The sequence below is a fragment of the Scyliorhinus torazame genome, chromosome 19 (assembly GCF_047496885.1).
Source record: "Scyliorhinus torazame isolate Kashiwa2021f chromosome 19, sScyTor2.1, whole genome shotgun sequence".
NCBI lineage: Eukaryota > Metazoa > Chordata > Chondrichthyes > Carcharhiniformes > Scyliorhinidae > Scyliorhinus > Scyliorhinus torazame.
In genome coordinates this window covers 63710769-63728976 of record NC_092725.1, presented here as the reverse complement: position 1 = coordinate 63728976, position 18208 = coordinate 63710769, and the positions used below count along the sequence as shown (strand labels likewise).

Here is an 18208-nt window from a genome sequence, read left to right as displayed (position 1 = left end):
GAGGCGGGAAGCCCCTGGGCCCTATAAATTGAGGGGCCAAGTTCTGATCTCGCTCTCTCTCCCTTCTTCTGCTCGCAACCTTCGCAAGAACATCGATCAGAAACCGTAAGTTTGACTCCAGCGATCGCTACCCGATAGACTCCTAGCCATCGACCCGTATCAGCCTTTTGAATCCCGCAGGCCAGACCCAATTCGATAAGTAATTTGTTTCCCTGACCTGGTGGGCCATCCCCAAAAGTTAAGTATTGTCCAGTAGTGGTAGGTAGTGATATAGAAAGTAGGATTATTGTGTAAGTATTTATTGCTGTACATAATAAATGACCGTTGATTTCAATCTTACTGAGCAGTGTGCTGACTTATTAATTATAACTCGAGCTTGAACCACGTGGCGGTATCCGAAAGATACCTGGCGACTCGTGAGCAAAGGTGACATAATCAGAGCTAATACAACTAAGGCTAATAAGAGCAACAGCTGTTAGCACCAATTTTTTCTTTATTCGTTCATGGGAAGTTGGGGGGGAGGGGGGGTGGTCGGGGGTGTTGGAGTTGCTGGCTAGGCAAAAATTTATTGACCAACCCTAATTTGCTCAAAAAGGTGATGGTACTCTTCTTGAACTGCTGCAGTCCATGTGGTGCTGTTAGGGAGAGAATTCCAGGATTTTGATCCAGCAACAGTGAAAGAATACCGATATAATTCCAAGTCAGAATTGTGTGTGATGTGGAAGAGAACTTGCAGGTTGTGGTGTTCCCATGGAAATTTATGTGGCGATAATGGAGACTTGGTTCAAAGGGCAGGATTGTGTATTAAGTATTTCTGGATACAAGGTGCTCACCAAGGATAGGAAAGGAGGAAGGTGGCAGTATTCATTAAGGAGAACATTGTAGTGCTGGAGAGAGGACAGTCTGTCCCAGAGAGGTCAAGGACATAATGTATTTCGCTGAAGCTAAGGAACAAAAAAAGGTGTAATCTCATTGCTTGGTGTAGTCTTGAACTAGTAGGAAAGATGTAGAGGACCAAATTAGCAAGGAATTTACAGAGGCGCAAGAACTAGAGTAGTTATAGTGAGCAACTTTACTTATCTGAATATGGACTGGGATAATAGTGGAAAGAGAACAGAGTGGCAAGAGTTCCTAGAGTGTGTTCAGGAGAATTTTCTCAAACCAGGGGCGAGATTCTCCACTCCCGTGCCGGTTGGGAGAATCGCCTGGGCCGCCAAAATTTCCTGGGCCGCCGGTCCGACGCCCTCCCGCGATTCTCCCAAGCGGCGGGAACGGCCTGGTTGAGTTCCGCGGGCGGCAGGCCGGAGAATCGCTGGAGACACTTAAAATGGCGATTCTCCGGCACCCCCGCTATTCTCAGGCCCGGAAGGGCCGAGCGGCCAGGCCAAAACGGCGGGTTCCCCCCGGATCCGTCCACACTTGGTCGCTGCCGTCGGGAACAGCGCGCGAACGCTGGGGGGGGGCGGCCTGCGGGGGGGGGGGGCAAGGGGGGATCCTGCACCGGGGGAGTACCTCAAATGTGGGGTGGCCTGCGATCGGTGCCCACCGATCGTCGGGACGTCCTCTCTGAAGGAGGACCTCCTGCCTTCCGCGGCCCCGCAAGATCCATCCACCATCTTCTTGCGGGGCGGACTTAGAGAGGACGGCAACCACGTATGCGCGGGTTGGCGCATGCGCGGATGATGCCAGTTATGCGGCGCCGACCGCGTCATCTATGCGGTGCCGCCTTTTTGCGGGCGACAAGGCCTGGCGCATGTAGATGACGCGGCCCCGATCCTAGCCCATTGTCAGGGCCTGAATCGGTCGGGATCGGGGCCGTTTCGCGCCATCGTGAACCTCGACGGCGTTCACAACGGCGCGGCCACTTCGGCGCGGGAGTGGAGAATCCCGCCCAATATGTTCCCAGTCCAACAAGAAAGGAGGCATTGCTTTACCTAAAACTTGGAAATGAGGTGGGCCAAATGCATCAAGTGTCAGTAGGGGTGCATTTAGGGACAGTGATCATTGTATCATATGTTTAGGATGACTATGGAAGATAATCCACCATAAGAATAATTAACTGGTAGAAAGTCAACTTCAATGGAGGTAAGAACAGATCTGATCCAGAGATTGGAATTAAAGGTTGGCAGAAAAGACTGAAACTGAATAATGGGCTGCCTTCAAAGAAAAGATAGTTCCAGCCCAGTCAAGGTATATTCCCACAAAAAGGAAAGGTAAGACAAACAAATCCAGAGCTCCCTGGGTGACAAAAGAGATAGAGATTAAGATGAAGAAGGAAAAAGTGTGCTTATGTCAGATGGATTATACAACCAAGACGCTGAATGTAGAAGGATCACTAGAATCACTATAGTGCAGAAGGAGGTCATTCGGCCCATCGAGCCTGCACCAATACTCTGAAAGCACACCCTACCTCTGCCCACTTCACCACCCTATCCCCATAACCCAATATCTCTATCTACCCTTTTTGAACACTTAAGGCGCAATTTAGCATGGCCAATCACCTAACCTGCACATTTTTGGACCTTGAGACGAAACCGGAGTACCCAGAGAAAACCCACCCAGACACAGAACTGAAAAAGCAAATAAATCAAAGAGAGAGTATGAGAAGAGACTGGCACCTAAAGTAAAATAGAACCCCAAATCCTTTTTATAGGCACAGAAATTGTGAACGGTTGAAAAACATGGTGTTGCTCCCATTAAGGAGCACAAAGAAGACTTGCACATGGCAGGGCCGTGGCAGAATTAATAGTTCTGTCTTTGCCAAAGATGATGCTGCCACGGTCTTGGTGGATGAGGTGGCAATTCAGACATTTGAAGAGTTGAAAATTTATACGGTGGTGGTATTAGATAAGACTCTCTGTACTTAAAAGTTGATAAAGCACTGGGACCGTATGAGATCAAAGGATACCGAAGGAAGTGAGAGTGGAAATTGTTGAGCATTAGCCATAATTTCGTAATCTTCCTTAGATGGGGATAGTACGAGATGACTAGAGAAAAGCAAATTTTACACCCTTGTTCAAAACAGGGTGTAAAAACAAGACCAGCAACTACAGGCTAGTTAGTTTAAGCACAGTGTTGGGGAAGTTTTTAGGACAAAATTAATGGTCAAGGTTAAATGTAGGTGAATGAAGAAAAGTCAACATAGAACATAGAACATAGAAAATACAGCACAGAACAGGCCCTTCGGCCCACGATGTTGTGCCGAACCTTTGTCCTAGATTAATCATAGATTATCATTGAATTTACAGTGCAGAAGGAGGCCATTCGGCCCTTTGAGTCTGCACCAGCTCTTGGAAAGAGCACCATACCCAAACTCAACACCTCCACCCAACACCAAGGGCAATTTGGACATTAAGGGCAATTTATCATTGGCCATTTCACCTAACCCGCACATCTTTGGACTGTGGGAGGAAACCGGAGCACCCGGAGGAAACCCACGCAGACACGGGGAGGACGTGCAGACTCCGCACAGACAATGACCCAAGCCGGAATCGAACCTGGGACCATGGAGCTGTGAAGCAATTGTGCTATCCACAATGCTACCGTGCTGCCCTCAAGAACAAATAAATCTACACGATATCATTTTACCGTCATCCATGTACCTATCCAATAGCTGCTTGAAGGTCCCTAATGTTTCCGACTCAACTAATTCCACAGGCAGTGCATTCCATGCCCCCACTACTCTCTGGGTAAAGAACCTACCTCTGATATCCCTCCTATATCTTCCACCTTTCACCTTAAATTTATGTCCCCTTGTAATGGTGTGTTCCACCCGGGGAAAAAGTCTCTGACTGTCTACTCTATCTATTCCCCTGATCATCTTATAAACCTCTATCAAGTCGCCCCTCATCCTTCTCCGCTCTAATGAGAAAAGGCCTAGCACCCTCAACCTTTCCTCGGTTTGCTGAGGGCAAATCGTGTTTAACTAACTTGCTTGAGTTTTTTTAAAATAGATAACAGAGAGTGTTGGTAGCGGTAATGCAGCTGATGTGATGTACATGAACTCCTAAAAGATATTTGATAAAAGTGCTGGAAAACCGACTTGCGAGCAACATTAGAGCTCTTGGAATAAAAGGGACAACTTGGATAGGAAACTGGTTCATGGATATTTACGGATTTGAGGAACATTTATCATGGAGCTCCCCAGAAGCCGGTGCTTGGACCCCTTCTCTTCCCGATATATATCAACCACATTAATTACCTATTCAGCCCTTCAAGCCTGCTCCACCATTCAATCAGATCATAGTTGATCTGTTCCCGGAAGAATGTGAAGACTTTTGAGACAGTGCAGTAAAGATTCACAAAATGAGTTCCAGAGATGAGGAATTTAGGTTACATAGAATGGAGAAGAGAAGATTGGGAGGAGAATAGATAGAGGTGTTCAAAAGAGCAGATTGTGAGGAGATTTGATAGAGGTGTTCAAAATCACGAGGGTCTAGACAGTGTAGGTAGAGAGACACTGTTCCCATTGGTGGAAGGATTGAGAAACAGGGCACAGATTTCAGATAATTGGCAAAGGAAGCATTGGTGAGTTGAGGAAAAACCTCTTCTCACAGCGCGTGGTTGGAATCTGGAATGTACTGCCTGAGAGTGTAGCGAAGGCAGGTTCAATCGGAAATTGGATAATCTCAATAAGAAGAATGTGCAGAGCCACAGGGGAGAGTGCCAGCACAGATTTGGGCCAAATGGCCTCTTTTTGTATTCTAACTCATGATTCTAGATTTCAAAATGGTTGACTGGTGGAGAATTAGCGGTTGTACATGGACAACTACCTGGTTGGTATCGGGTCTTCTGTTGTTTCCAACTTGTATAGCTGATTTCAGTGGAATTGTGTTCGCTTTTCAGACAATACCAAATTGAGAATGATGGAAAATTATTATTTGTCAATGCGTACATATTCAAAAGTATCTTGATCCGTGAGCAGAATAATTATAGATGCTGTTTAATACAGAGAATATAAGAGTATGAGATTTCACAGAGCAAAGGTTGATGAAGATTATGTACCAAATGGGGATATATTTAACTGATTGAGGCAGGAAAGAGGCCTTGAGACTTTTACTGGTTGAGTCACTGGCCGTCAGTGCAATGTTCCTTGGCTGCTAAAATAGCAAAAATAACAACACTTTTAACACCTCATGATTTAACACTTTCAAGGTGATTTAAATAAAACTATTGGTTGCAGTTTGGAAAGCCATAAATACTCCAGCAAATCTCATTCCTGTCTTTCAAGAGCATACCAGTTTCCATTTATTTGAGCTCATTCTGCGATGTGTAGAATAAATATGATGAATTTCAGTATACAATGGGGGCTAATTCAATAGCCCCTGAAAATGCATATTAGGATTGCAATGCATGACTAGCTCACACATGATTCCGACGTAAGCAGCAAGCCAAATATGTGCTCTCTGCTCATTTCAACAATTTCAGCACTGTGGATTGGCTGGGTGCATCAGGGGGAGGAGGTAAAATTTAAAGCTAGCTTGCATCTCTTAACTGGGAGGTGTAATGTGGCTGGAGCAGGTGATAATAATAAAAGTCACTTCCTGAACGACTAAGAGAATGTTAAGAATGGCACAACTTGAGAGTGTGAGCTCCAACTTTTTCAGACACTGTACTGGAGGCCAGCATGGAGCAAGTAGAAAGAAGACAGATGTCCTGTATCTGCAGAGGACCACGAGGTTCCTCCCACACATGTTCAAAAGGCAGTGTGAGCAGATAACCATGGAAATTATTATTAATTCCAGGAGTTAAGCCCGAGGACTTGGATGAAGTGCCTGAGATGTTCAGAGACCCCAGACAAGTGATCAAGTCAGTGAATGCATCTTCAACTGCTATGTACTACCAACCACTGCTCAATTCACCACATCCTGCATCACTCGCTTACCAACAATCTCTATCAATCAGAAGAAGCCACATCCCTAGTCAAGCTGTTCCAGTACGGTTACAACACTGGCATCTATCGGCAATGTAGAAAATGCCCAGTTATGTCCTGTCCACAAAAAACAGGACAACCTAACCAATCCAATTTTCTCTCTAAGTTCAGACTGTTGTCCTAGCCCTGAACTGCCATCCAGTTCACAAAATAAGTGAGATTCCCGCCTCCTGCAATCTTGACCTTACTCCCACTCCCAGTGACAAAAGTAAACCTAAGAACATAAGAACTAGGAGCAGGAGTAGGCCATCTGGCCCCTCGTGCCTGCTCCACCATTCAATAAGATCATGGCTGATCTTTTGTGGACTCAGCTCCACTTTCCGGCCCGAACACCATAACCCTTAATCCCTTTATTCTTCAAAAAACTATCTATCTTTATCTTAAAAACATTTAATGAGGGAGCCTCTACTGCTTCACTGGGCAAGGAATTCCATAGATTCACAACCCTTTGGGTGAAGAAGTTCCTCCTAAACTCAGTCCTAAATCTACTTCCCCTTATTTTGAGGCTATGCCCCCTAGTTCTGCTTTCACCCGGTCGGCCATTGCGGAGGCTATGGCCGACGCGGAGGGGAAAGAGTGCCCCCATGGCACGGGCCCACCCTCGGATCGGTGGGCCCCGATTGCGGGCCAGGCCACCCTGGGGGCACCCCCAGGGCCAGATCGCCCCGCGCCCCCATCCCCAGAACTCCGGAGCTCGCTCACGCCGCCTGGTCCCGCCGGTAAGGGAGGTGGTTTAATTCATGCCGACGGGACCGGCATTACAGCAGCGGGACTTCGGCCCATCGCGGGCCGGAGAATCACCAGGGGGGGGGCACCGACCGGTGCGATTCCCGCCCCAGGAACGGAAACAGTGTTACAGCCAAAATAGCAGGAGCTCAGAAAAACACAACCTCCAGCCATCAGCAAGTGCAGATGTTTTGGTTTATTAACAACTCCAGAACACAAAAGGACACAGTTGAAAGCAAAACAATCAGCAGTACACAAAAATATTCAAATGTACCAAAACCAGAAACCAATGAATAATCAACAAGAAAATAGAAGCACCAACTTTCAAGCCAGCGCACACAGCCACGCTTCCTCCACCTCCACTCGCCCCCGACACACACACACACATCCCAACGGTAGCTTCATCAGTGGAAAGGTGCCCAAACGAGCAGCGCAGACCACCGGAAAAGGACATACTGATGTGGGGCACAGCCGAAGATAGAGAGAGAGAGGACCCCTTCCAAGAGGGGGCACTGTTCAACCCATAAAACAGTTCCCTTTACACAAGAGATCAAGACAAAATAAAGGGTAACCACAAATAAAGCACTGAGCAGACACAATACAAATAAAAACAATCAAAAAAACGCCAAACCACCAGTGCTCACTTGCTACCCCCCTCCCCGGAACAGCCTTACCTTGGTGGCAAGGCACTCACAAAAAAAAAAAGTTCTGCTTTCACCCACCAGTGGAAACAACCTGCTCGCATCTATCCTATCTGTTCCCTTCATAATTTTATATGTTTCTATAAGATCCCCCCTCATCCTTCTAAATTCCAACGAGTACAGTCCCAGTCTACTCAACCTCTCCTCGTAATCCAATCCCTTCAACTCTGGGATTAACCTAGTGAATCTCCTCTGCACACCCTCCAGTGCCAGTATGTCCTTTCTCAAGTAAGGAGAACAAAACTGAACACAATACTCCAGGTGTGGCCTCGCTAACACCTTATACAATTGCAGCATAACCTCCCTAGTCTTAAACCCCATCCCTCTAGCAGTGAAGGACAAAATTCTTGATCACCTGTTGCACCATCCCTCATCGTCCTTGTATTGACCACATTATCCTCCCTATCTAATGCCTTCCCGCTGTCACCTGGCTGTGTGGGACTGCACTCGTTGATCCAGTCATAACCAGAGAATCAACGTCTTCTCCTGCTGCACCATTACTTCTGGTGTCCTTACAGACCTATCCTGACCCTCTCTCACTTCTGACCTTCAGAGACTTCACCCAAAAATGAAACACCATTTTTTGATTGTACTTTAATGGCACCTTTATCATTGTCTTTAAATTGCTGGACAGCTTGTCCAACATTGGGAAGATGAAAATCATCCTCTTCAGTCACAGAAATTCTTCCCTAATCAATGACTCCATCCAAATTTATTGTCATACTTTACCAAGATGAGCTTCCAACCACATGTGCACACCATCACTAAAACTACCAAGCTCTCGAGAGATAGAGGTTGGAGGAGGGGGAAGGGGGCCTTCCTGTTGCTGAGTATGTGTTTAGCTGTGCAAGGTTAAGAAGGCACAAACCGAGCTCCAGATGGTCCCTACCTCTGGATTAGAAGCTCTGGGTTCAGGTCCAATGCCAGGACTTGTTAACGATGGAAAAAGCGTTCGTAACACAGTTCAACGGCTGATAATCAGCTTGATAATCCTTCCACCACTTCCCTGCCATTCCCCAAAGAGAAAAAAGTGTGTGTGTGAAGATACGCAAGAACAAAACTAAATCCACCTCTATTTCCACCTCCGTCCCTATCTCCGCTCATCTGCTGATAATGCAGGCTTGGCCCTGTTCTGAGGTTGCAGTTGTAGCTGCAAGTGACAGATTTCAGGGAGAACATACTTAGTGAAGTGCAGGCATTTGATACATTGTTCTTTGCTGAGCTTAAGACACACATGCTTAGAACCCTTCTTCCTGTTCCAGCAGCTTATCTTCCTCGGGAAGCCCTTGGTTAATTTGTCACAGCGTTCTGTCTTTGAAGAGAAATGGCTACTAGTGAAAACATCTCTGAGAGCAAGTGGTTTGTGCAAAAGCATGAAGTCAGCAAAAGGTCCATCTGCATCTACCATAAGACTCTGTAGATTCTAATTGCCCAGTCATCAACATTCACACACTTGACCCTTCCTTTTTCACTCACCAAAGCAACTTTAAACAAAGCACCTAACACTGGTAAAATTGAAGAAACAGCCAGAAAAACCGACCTGCAAGTGCAAGCGCGTGCTAACACCTTCAAAAATGGTTTCGAATGCGATTCATCCAAAGATACCTGCACCACGGACGCCATTTTGGAGCTCCGAGGGTACTCACAGCACCCCAAAAAAAGGCACAAATGTATAATTTGTCTGGAGGCCATTGCCGTAAAAGTTGCACAGCCTAAGATTCCAGACACAGCAGCATATCTGACTCTCACTTACCCAAGAGATTAATTCAGCATTTAAAAAACAGTATTTAAATTGCAGCCACAAATCAGATAGACATGAGAAAAAAAATAGGAAAATAAAAAACTTGCAATTATATAACACCTCCCATAACCTCAAGGCAACTCAGGGCTCTTCACAGGCAATGAGTACTTTTGAGATGTAGTCATTGTTGTAATGGGGGAAAATGCACTCGCCAAATGCTATCAGTTAACATCCCTTCTAAAAATTGGCACCTCTGACTGCGCAGCCCTGGATTATATACTCATGTACTGGAGCTTCTCCATTCTCACTCAGTTATACTGCATTTGATGTCAATTCAAAGTGGTATGAGATAGCCCTCTCGAGGAGGCCCCACAACTCCTGACTTTAGTTACACTGCCACTGTTGTGGTGATGCATATAAAAAATTTATGCTATCAATGCAAAGTGTAAATGTATAACTGTGCCCAAGAGAGCAACAAGTACAGTTGTGGTTGGCAGGGTATAGTGCCGTGATCAAATGAATGCACACAATGTATTTTGAGAAAAACTATTTCCATCGGAACATAGAAACTTCAACAGTACAGGAGAAGGCCTTTTGGTCCATCGTGTCTGTGCCAATGGAGAAAGTGTTATCCGCCTCATTCCAATTTCCAGCTCTTGGCCCATAGAGCTGTAGGTTACAGTATTCTGAGTGCATATTCAAGTAGTGAGTTCCAGACCCCAATCACCCTCTGGGTGAAAAAAATACTTTTCAGCATCCCTCTAATCCTTTCACCAAATCTTTTAGATCTATATCTCCTGGTATTAACCTCGCTGCTGAGGGAAATAGGTCTTTCCTATCCACTCTATCTAGATACCTCAATGTTGTACATCTCAAAACCTCCGTTCAACCTCTTCTGTTCTGAAGCAAACAGCCCCACCCTTTGCAGCCATTCCTTAAAATTGAAATTGTGTGCTGGCAACATCCTCCAACCTGATATTTCACATCCCTCTTGCAATGTGATAACCAAAATTGTGCATAGTCTCTAGCTGTGGTCTAACTAGTGCTTTATACAGTTGAAATATAACCTCACTTTTATAATCTATTCCTCAGCTAATAAAGGAATGTATTCCATGTGTCTTTTTTGCCACCTTATCTATCTGTTCTGCTACCTTCAGGAATCAATACACATTGTACTCCCAAGTTCTTCTGTTCCTCTTCACATCGCAGGAATCAATACACATTGTACTCTGTTCCTCTGCACATCGCAGAAACCTATCATTGAATAGTTCCTCATATTGTTTGCCCCCCCATCCACACCCATATGCATGACCTTTGGACTCAATTCCATTTTCCACTTTCCTGTACAACTGTCCAGTTCTTTAATATCATCCTGCACTCCACAGCTTTCTTCCTTAATATCAATCACAAGACCAATTTTCATATCATCCTCAAACTTCTTAATCATGCCCCCTATCGGCAGCAACCATAGATTCATCCCGGCGAAAATAGACCCCACCTACAAAATGTGGAGAAAGGGCGTCCGATGCTGATAGTAAGGGATCTGTACATCAACAGTAAAATAGAGACCCTGGGGGAACTAACAGAGAAGCTCCAGCTCCCAAAAGGGAACGAGCTCCAATACCACAGTAGGCTACTACAGAAAATACAGAGGCATGAGATTCAGGGTGATTTAGCAGTTTGGATCAGAAATTGGTTAGCTGGAAGAAGACAAAGGGTGGTGGTTGATGGGAAGTGTTCAGACTGGAGTCCAGTTACTAGTGGTGTACCACAAGGATCTGTTTTGGGGCCACTGCTGTTTGTCATTTTTATAAATGACCTGGAGGAGGGCGTAGAAGGATGGGTGAGTAAATTTGCAGATGACACTAAAGTCGGTGGAGTTGTGGGCAGTGTGGAAGGATGTTACAAGTTACAGAGGGACATAGAAAAGCTGCAGCGCTGGGCTGAGAGGTGGCAAGTTGAGTTTAATGCAGAAAAGTGTGAGGTGCTTCATTTTGGAAGGAATAACAGGAAGACAGAGTACTGGGCTAATGATAAGATTCTTGACAGTGTGGATGAGCAGAGTTCTCGGTGTCCATGTACATAAATCCCTGACAGTTGCCACCCAGGTTGAGAGGGTTGTTAAGAAGGCGTACGGTGTGTTAGCTTTTATTGGTAGAGGGATTGAGTTTCGGAGACATGAGGTCATGTTGCAGCTGTACAAAACTCTGGTGCGGCCGCATTTGGAGTATTGCGTGCAATTCTGGTCGCCGCATTATAGGAAGGATGTGGAAGCATTGGAAAGAGTGCAGAGGAGATTTACCAGAATGTTGCCTGGTATGGAGGGAAGAACTTATGAGGAAAGGCTGAGGGACTTGAGGCTGTTTTCATTAGAGAGAAGAAGGTTAAGAGGTGACTTAATTGAGGCATACAAGAAGATCAGAGGATTGGATAGGGTGGACAGTGAGAGCCTTTTTCCTCGGATGGTGATGTCTAGCACGAGGGGACATAGCTTTGAGGGGAGATAGATATAAGACAGATGTCAGAGGTAGGTTCTTTACTCAGAGAGTAGTAAGGGCATGGAATGCCCTGCCTGCAACAGTAGTGGACTCGCCAACACTAAGGGCATTCAAATGGTCATTGGATAGACATATGGACGATAAGGGAATAGTGTAGATGGGCTTTAGAGTGGTTTCACAGGTCAGCACAACATCGAGGGCCGAAGGGCCTGTACTGCGCTGTAATGTTCAATGTTCTATACATTTAAGTCTAAGTCACTGATATACATTCCACAAATAGCAAGGGACCAAATTATGAACCCAGTGAAACTCTACAGGAAATAACCTACCAGTCACACAAACACCTGTCAACCATTCACCTTTGCTTCCTGCCACGGAAGCCATTTTGGATCCAACTTGCCCGAGGGTTCCATTGGATCCTACTCTTTTGAGCAGTTTTGCTATGTGGAACGTTGTCAAAAGCCTTGCTAAAATCCACGCAGACTAATCAAGTACATTAGATTCATAGCTCCTCAAAATAATCAGCAAGGCATAACCTTCTCTTAACAAATCCAGGCCAGCTGTCCTTGATTAATTTGTGCCTTTCTAAATGATGATTTATACTGTTCCATTGAATTTTTAAAAATTATCTTTCCACCTCTAACTGGTCTGCAATCATACCATCAATCCCTTTTTAAAATAATGGTACAAAGATACGTTGTTATTTTTCTGCCTCAATCCAGATCAAGTAAATGTGAGAACAAGTGCATTATTATCAATAAAACTGTTAATTTTACCAATGAATTTTGCAAAGGAAGGCGTTTAACTTTTTCTTTTTAAATGTCTGGTCCCATTCAGACTCTAAGGACTGTGCTCAAGGAAATTCTGCCTGCCTACTCCAGCTCCAACATGGAATGACCTGCATTTCTGAGACAGCATGTCACAGAGAGATAACATGACAATCTTATAATCATTTCAGGATGGAGCAGACTAATGGGATAGAGTATTCCCCAGTTCAGTCATTCAGATATTGACATCTAAAGTTAGAAAATAACCGTGAAGAATATCCTCACGAGAAAGATTACCAAGTATCAAAATGGAGATGTCACAGGAATATTAGAACACTGGCAAGCCATTCAGCCCCTCGAGTCTGCTCTGCCATTCAATTAGGTACTGACAGATCTCTACCTCAACTCCCTTTATCCGCCCTGGTTCCTTATTCTTTGATACCCTTGTCTAACAAAACCTACTGATCTCAATCTTGAAAGTGCCAATTGTCTCACCATCCACAGCAATTGGGGGAAGTTACAGATTTCTGGGGCGGTGCTGGGGGGAGAAAAAAAAATTAAAAGCTAAACAAGGAGCTGTGCACTGAAGCAAGAATTATCTTACATTATTAAACCTGAATTGGACGGGGTGGGGGGCAGTTAGTTAGACTTGTGTGTAGTTCAGAATAGCACCAACATGCATGGTTCAATCCCCATTCCAGATTAAGCTGATTTATGGCCTGTCTCCACACCCTGCCCTGTAATAAAATCACAGCATAAGCTATAGTTCGACCACCCTCAAAATTAAGGTTGCTACTTGGGGGAGAAGAAACCTGAACATGTGCAGCTCAGAAGAACCATAGACTGGTTACAGCACAGAGCAAGGCTATTCTGCTCATAGTGTCTGTGCCAGCCTACTGCCACAGCATTGCACCATTCTCACGCTTTTTCCCCATAACCTTGAAAATGTTTCCTCTTCAGATAATGATCCAATGGTTTTAAAAACCAACAATTAAATCTGCCTCCACCGCACATTCAGGCAGTGCAATTCAGATCTTAACTTCATAAAAATATGTTCCCTTGTGTCACCCACGCTTCATTTGCCAAACACCTTTTAAAAAATTTAAATAAATCCTTAAAGTATTCTTCAAGGAAACATGGCCACTGCCGCAAGTCTTGTTCATTTTTGTTGGCTGAAAACTTAAAGATGGCGATCTGAGATGGAATTAAAAATCGGTGTTATTTAGAAGCTGTGGCTCGGAGCCGGCTAGTCCCTTTACACAGGAGATCGAACAAAGTTTTCCGTAGGGTAATAATGAGATCTCATTTTGCTGAAAGATAGAAAGCAATGGCACTTTTCTCATGAGAATAACTGATGCTAAGGGGAGACTGGAATTCCTGAGGTACAGAAACTCCAATAACAAAATAGCTCCTGTTAAAAGTGCACTAGGCTTCTATTTCAACAAAACCAATTTTTACACTTTATAAAGTTGTTTATTTTATGTAACCAGAAGCCTCTTATCGAATTGATTTGTTCCAAATGGGCCTTACGGACAACTGCTGGACAATTTGAAGCAAGCTAACATGAAAATAGCCATTTGTTTCACACTTGCAAAGCTCTCACAACTGATGCAAGTAACTGATTAATTCATACCTTTCAGCACCACCCCTAACCAAAAAAAAACGCAAACCTAAACAAATTGAGGGCTCCTAACAATGTTGCCCAAGATTCCCCAGAAATGCATCTGATACAAGCTTTTATAGTAACAAAAATAGCATTAACAAGCAGCTGCAGGAAAAATAGCAACCTAAGCGAAAGTCATACCTGATGAACGCTTCCAACCTTTGATGACGGCAATCAAATGGAAACGCAGATTATAGGCAACACTGCGTGGGCCGAGTTGAACAGAAAAACAATTTATGACTGCCAGGCCTGCAGATGGTGCTGTACGGTAGGTTGTGTTTTTTTGCACACACTGTACTATCTTGTCGTGTGACGCTCTGAAAGGACAGCACCATCTACAGGGGTAAAGCAAGAAAGCAGAAAGAAACATCAAATATTGCAACTTACACTTCAACGTTTTTTAAAGGGGCAATGTCGCTCAGTCACGAGTACGGGCAAAGAGCCAGAAACCTGTTGCATTGAAACCTTTTATTTTACAAAAACTGGTTCAATTCACAACAGCTTGATTTCTATTCCAGTCGTATTTTTCAGGCCACTTTTCAAGTTGAGACATACAAGTGCCTGAACATTGTGTTCAACAGCCTTCTGACTCTTTACGAAGGTACATTGTTACCATACAGTTCAAGGTTGCACTGCCTTTCTTGTCTAGTTCACATCTCAGCTGGTACTGCCTTGTTTGCAGTTCTCAACTGTGTATTCAATGAAACCTATGAGGTGCTGCTATTGCTCACAAAATAATAGACAACAATTTGTTCAAGAGTATTCGTTAACGCATTAGGGACACATTTTCATGCAAGGCGGCAGACCGTAAAAAGTCATGAGAAATTGACACCACTGAATTTATCTTTCTGGTTTGATTCTTTGTTTGGTTATCGACAGTGCAAAATTCATTGCTGTCAATTGAAACATCACCCAGACGAGTAAAGTCTAATGCAAAGCAATTATTTAAGATTTCTGCCATATCCTGGGATTTAACAGAAACCTTGTATCATAGAATCATTGAATTTACAGTGCTGAAGGAGGCCTCACAGCTCCAGGGTCCCGGGTTAAATTCCGGCCTCAGGTGAATGTCTGTGTGGAGTTTGTACTTTCTCCCCGTGTCTACATGGGCTTCCACCGGGTGCTCCAGTGTCCTCCCACTGTCCAAAGATGTGCAGGTTAGGTAGATTGGCCATGCTAAATTGCCCCTTAGTGTCGAAAAGGTTAGGTGGGTTACTGGGATAGGGTGGAGGCGTGGGCTTAAGGGATTCCAAGGGATGGTGCAGACTCAATAGGCCAACTGGCCTCCTTCCGCACTGTAAATTCTATGATATGATTCTATGATTCCCATGACCTTAAGCTTTAGGTTTCCCATAAATCCTACACAATTACTCATCTGTGTTCAGGCATCTTTAAAAAATTTAGAAGCCATATTAAAGTGGTCCCATTTTCAGAGAAGGCAATCCTATGTAGAAGAAACTAATTTTGCCCAATTAAATAGCAGGGCTTCGGAAACCCATGACGGTAATCCACATGGCTGACCTATGAATATCATCAATGGAAGCCTGTTGAAGGAAGTCCACATGGCAGCCATGGAACAAATCAAGGACCCTCAACCAAGTCTTTGGGATATTTATCAATTAAATAGTGAGAAAATATATTTTTGCCATGCCATTATATTATTCGTTGTGAACACTGCCCAAGTTCTTCAGAAAATCTTCATCTTCTTATGCAATCCCTTGGGTTCAGGGATGACTTACTTGCACTTGTTTGTAGATGGCTGATAAGTCCAATGTGCGTTCTGCAGACTCTGGGTTGGATTTTCCGGCCATTCCCGCCGGTGGGATCTTTGGCTCCCATCGATGGCAATCCCCTCTGTGGGTTTCCCTGGCAGCAGACAAGACTGGAAGATCCTGCCGCCAGCCAATAGCGGACTGCCGCTGCAAAACACTCCACACAGGATTGTGGAAAATTCCAGCCAATGTCATGTGACACAGGGAGTGCTTGAAGGGTTGGATGGATGGGTTGTTTATAAGATTGCATGCTCCCTCCAACACCTTGACTTCGCTTCTCAACGTATTTGGTACCTTCCTGAATGAGCCTTCTTCATCTTAATCGGCTACAAGCCAGAATTTGCCATGAGTCACCTGGTATGCTTCACTCTCCTTCCTAAAGCATTGTCACTGTCCTCCTGGGAGTTTTCTGCCATGGACAAGTTTCGAAAAGTGCCATTGCTTTGGAAGTCTGGTATATTTAACAAATAATTAACAAGGTTCCATAAAGGTCTTAAGTAGAGAACACAAAGTACAAAGCCTTGTGTGTGTATCAACATAATGAAATCCTAATCCAAATGATAAAACAGGATACAACAAGCTCTAATTTAATTGACATTTAAGACTACCTTGGCAAAAACGTTGGATGAATTGAAGAACAATACAATCCTCACAACAAAGCTGATCTACAACTAATTTCAGTCAGAAACTAACACTACCTAAATATACCCAAGATAATACATTTCAAATCTCCTGTTCAAAGAATTTCAAACAATAGGCCTACACTCATTAAGGGCTACATTAAAATCCCATTTGGAATTGAGGGACATCTATTTAGTTACATCTACCATACAACTTGCATTAAGTGAGTCACAAAGGGATGAAAACCTATTGGATTTGGTGCTAATGGTTCATGTAGGACTATGATCAGGGTCAAATACAACAGAATTGGGTTTTAGAACTAGCCCAATTATGGAAGTTATTCCGGCATTAAAAAACTTTGTACGCAAGTAAGTAGATTTTAATCACAGACTATTCAGCAAATTCCCTCTATTTGACATATAAAACCTGCATAGACAAAGATCTGCTGAAAATGAATAGGATCTCAGTCAGTAAGGGAAGATCTTGGGCGCGATTCTCCGCTCCCGCGTCGAAGTGGCCACGCCGACGTGAACACCGTCGAGGTTCACGACGGCGCAAAACGGCCCCGATCCCGACCGATTCAGGGCCCGAAAATGGGCTAGGATCGAGGCCGCGCGAACCTCGGGGGGGGGGGGGCGCGTCGCGGAAGCCGCGTCATAAATGGCGCGGTCCGCGCACCGAGGACCCGGAGGAGAAGAGAGAGAAAGAGATGGCTGAGCCCCGAAGAGCCGCACCGAGGTTCCGGGACACGGACCTGGATACCCTGCTGGATGAGGTCGAGCAGAGAAGGGACACCCTCTGCCCAAGACGTGGGCATCGCCAGCCATCCAGCGCGGTTGGCATGAGGTTGGCACCGCTGTCAGTGCTGTGGGGCGGACACCCCGGACGGGGAGCAGTGTCGTAAGAGGCTGCATGACCTCACTCGGGCTGCGAGGGTAAGTGCCATGAGGGTGCCCCCAGCACCCCCCTCCCCCGCCCCCCCGGCACGAGGGGGGGGAAGTGGGGTGGTGGGGGGTGAGGGAGGGTTGGGAGGGATGAGGGGGGCGTTGGGGCATCAGGGGTGGTTTGGGGGATCAGGGGGGCGTTGGGGCATCAGGGGTGGTTTGGGGGGTCGGGGACGTTGGGGCATCATGGGGGGGTTTGGGGGGTCGGGGGCATTGGGGCATCGGGGGGGGTCAGGGTGGCCAACGATTTACTCGACCCACATGAGCCCCGTGACCCCACCCGGAGCGATGCCATGGCGTGCTGTCTCGTGAACCAACAAAAATGTAGTTTATATCTGCACACCCTGATGATACCCGCCTAATTGTGATGCTATATTCCCCCTCCCCAGGACAAGACAGCTCACAACCAGCATGAGCGTATGAGAACAGGAGGGGGTTCTCCTGTGCTGCACCCCCTAAACATTCACGAGCAGAGGGCCCTGGACCTCACTGGGGGATCCGCCACCCGGGAGGTCGCAACATGCCAGCTCGGAGGCGCAGAAGCAAGAGACAACCCCGCATGTCCTCACCCACCACCCCCCCCCCCCCCCCCCCTCAACCCGTCATCGTCTCCCTCACACATTGTCCACTGCAGCCTCGATCCCCTCCCCCCTCACACTGTGCACCCACCACCACCATACACCCGGGACACTGGGTATAACGAACCCCGAATCTTTATGTTCCCCAAAGCCAGCCGCCAGAAGTCCAGGGACGTCTCGGCCAAGAGACAGCGGAACATCGCCAACCACAAGTGCACCCAGGGACGCACGGCAGAGCTTGGCATTCGGTCGGACAGGAGGGCAA

General features: G+C 45.7%; 1 protein-coding gene across 7 annotated transcripts in view; it reads right to left on the bottom strand.

Moving 5' to 3' along the window:
* The window catches only part of LOC140396174 (ataxin-7-like protein 1), a 317394-nt gene that overhangs the window by 192273 nt on the left and 106913 nt on the right, over positions 1-18208 (bottom strand). The window contains exon 1 of one of the 7 annotated variants that reach the window (XM_072484437.1): positions 14170-14190. The exons of the other annotated variants lie outside the window; for them this stretch is intronic. The gene's annotated coding sequence lies outside the window, so the exon portion shown is untranslated. Of the gene's footprint in view, positions 1-14169; positions 14191-18208 lie in introns of those variants that run through there. 7 annotated transcript variants of the gene reach the window in all.